The 3,135-nt window shown below is 35.9% G+C and overlaps 1 long non-coding RNA gene across 1 annotated transcript; it reads left to right on the top strand.

Moving 5' to 3' along the window:
• The first annotated feature begins 6 nt into the window (after positions 1 to 6).
• LOC119586802 lies at positions 7 to 2,971 on the top strand. Its single transcript, XR_005229968.1, has 2 exons — positions 7 to 227; positions 865 to 2,971. It is a non-coding gene; the product is annotated as an uncharacterized LOC119586802 (long non-coding RNA).
• Positions 2,972 to 3,135: the final 164 nt, after the last annotated feature.

The following is a 3,135-nucleotide window of genomic DNA, read 5'->3' on the forward strand; positions in this document are numbered from 1 at the left end:
CCCATTCAGCCCTGAACTAAGTAAAAATGGCCCAAATTCGTTCCATTGTTTAAGTCGGAGGCGTCGCGTAATTTACGAAAGTTTGTGCTTTATACTCTATTCACGTTTTCTATGGTGTTTTAACAACAAGTTCGAAGTGTCATCTTCATGATTTACCAATTCCATGGCTGCTGGCTGGAGAAAAGAGAGGAGGAACAGTCTCTTCAGCAATATCGTCGCACCCATGGGTAAGTAAGCTATTATTATTCCTTTTATTGATGTTATGAAACACATTTATGGTGTGCAACTGATTAAGGTGAAGTTAATCAAGTGACACGTGTTCTGAAACATTTAAAAGCTATGTTTATGACAGATCAGGAACACATCCTTTTAGATGGAACAAATTTGTTCCCTTCGTGCTGGAGCATGCTAGTGAGTAAGCGAAAAAGTACATCTTACAAATTTAAACATATTTCTCGGGAAGACAGATTTACATCGTGATTATCATGTATTGGAAAACATTTCAACTGGAAATTGATTATGTTATGGAATAATTTAACTAAAAATACTTTGATGAAAATTTAAGTTAAATGCCCGACTGTAGTTCATTGATGATTTTCTTTGCTCTATACGCAGTACAATACATTGGCATTAACACAAGATCTTTATCATACTGTTTTTGATGATGTTAATGGAAGTTATATTTCATATGTTTAAGGTTGATTATTAATTTAACGTAATTATTATGTAATCATACTGGGTAAAATATTGATACTGCTTATGGAGTTACATGACAATATGTATAGAACTTAAGAAAAAACTTTTTATATGACTAATACGCAATAGATATTAATATATTTGACTAACAATTTCTTTTTATTTCAGAAGAATACTAGCGACTGCTGGCAGAATTTAGTAATTCTGATTTGAGCAGCATATCTGATGATGATGATGACTGGCCTTCATCTCCACTTCGGCGCAGAGAACTCTTTCATGAACTATGTGCCAACACTGAGAGTTCAGCATCTGAGTCTGATGAAGAGAACAGAGATGGAAATGTTACCACCAGGTCCCCTGAAGTTACAAGTAGCACTGCAGCTGCCCAGACTGGACCCAGCAGAAATCTCAATACTAATGGATGTCCTCATTTCAGGAGAAATATAAACTTCAATCACAGATTTACTGTAGATGTTGATAATCATTCTCAGGGAACTAATTTTCAACCCACAGTTCTCTCCCCTGTAGATTATTTCATGGCTTACCTCTCACCTGAAATTTTAGATGCAATGACTCTAGAAACACAGAAAAAAGTACATGTCCAAAAAAGGAAAGCCATTATCACTAACAGTAGATCAAATGAAAAAGTTTATAGGAATAAATTTCCTTATGTCAGTGTTAAAATTCCCTAGAATTAAAATGTACTGGCAAAAGAAAACAAGGATTTCTGTTATAACTGATGCCATGAGTCGTGACATGTTTTCAGTAATCAGAGCTTCTTTGAAAGTCTTTGATGAGAGTCTGTTGAATGCAGCACAGAGGAAATCAGACAGATTTCATAAGACCACTCATAGATTGTGTTCGTTCACGCTGTTTGGAGTTAGACAGACCTCAATATGTCTCAGTTGATGAAATGATCATTCCATTTACAGGCAGAACACATCTTAAGCAATTTACACCTCGGAAACCAAACCCACATGGCCTAAAGATCTAGTAGTGATGGCCAAGTCCTAGATTTTGAGTTTTTTCAGGGTAAGGAAGACTTGCTTTTGAATGTACAAAGAACTGGACTTCATCTTCCAGAGTGGGGTACCCTTAAGATAGGAGAAGCTGCAGTCCTAAGATTTGTAAAGTCAGTCAGTAGAGGTACTAGTTTCTTCTTTGATAGGCTTTTTACTACACCTAAGCTCTTAGAAATTCTCTCATCATTAGGAATGGGAGCTACAGGGACAATGAAGAAGAACCTTGTGCCAAAACAGTGTCGATTGAAGACTGAGAATCAGTTAAAGAGATCCGGCAGAGGTTCCTCTGCCTGTGCAGTGAGAGATGATTCTGCTTTTTGTATAACTGTATGGTTTGACAAAAAAACATCATCTTAGCATCTAATGAACATAGTATTCAGCCAGTATCTACTTGTCAGAGGTGGTGTAAAAGAGAAAAACGCCACTTAGAAGTGCAACGTCCTAGGGTTGTTGAGCTATACAACTCAAAGATGGGGGGCGTTGATATTATTGATCAGGTCATTAGCTGTTACAGAAGTGCAACACGTTCTGCAAAATTTACTGTTCGAGCAATGTTGCATCTTTTGGACCTCTCTTGCGCAAATGCATAGTTAGAGTACAGAAAAGATTGTGAAAAAAGTAGTTCTGTTACCATGGACAGTATGGATTTTAAATTGGAAATAGCTTATTCTTCTAAATGATGACAACAGTGAGTCTGAGATATCAGAGGAGCATGATGACATTTCTAGAAAAAGAACAAGGCCCCTTCCCATTGCTGCAAAGCGTACTAACAGTGCATGCCATATGCCTGATGCATTACCCCCTTATGCCTCTAGAATGAGATGTCGATATCCAGGGTGCAATGGGAGGACCAAGTTTTCATGCAAAAGTTGCAAAGTTTTTCTTTGTCTTTCATATGAAAGAAATTGTTATTCTCTTTTCCATTTGCCCTGAAATATTTGATGATTAGGTTTACAAATTAAAATGTTTCTGTTAATGAAGAAATTTGAAATAGAACTTACTTTTTCTCACTAAGAAAGAAAAAAAGGTTTTGTTTCTTTTCAGTAAGTAAAGATTATGGTATGCAGATATGCAGAGCTGATGAATATGTCCTCATTTTTACTTAGGTACACTGCAGTCAAAGTAATGAGTGTTACTTAAATGTTTGTTTTAATGAAAAATGCCTTGCAATGAAGTTGAATAAGAAGAAATATACCTGGAATTATCAAATTTGTGTTTTTTCTGAAAGTTATAATACATATATTGTAAATTTACACAGTTGTTTCATTGCCATTTCTGTTTTTTGTCTAAACTTTTATTTCGCGTACATGCTAGAGCCCCGACGGACCAAATTTGGGCCAAAATTTAAAGGTCAATATCTCTAGAACTACTCATGATACACATCTAAAAATATGCTTGTAGCCTTTTTAGGCCACGA

Source organism: Penaeus monodon, chromosome 22 (assembly GCF_015228065.2).
Source record: "Penaeus monodon isolate SGIC_2016 chromosome 22, NSTDA_Pmon_1, whole genome shotgun sequence".
NCBI lineage: Eukaryota > Metazoa > Arthropoda > Malacostraca > Decapoda > Penaeidae > Penaeus > Penaeus monodon.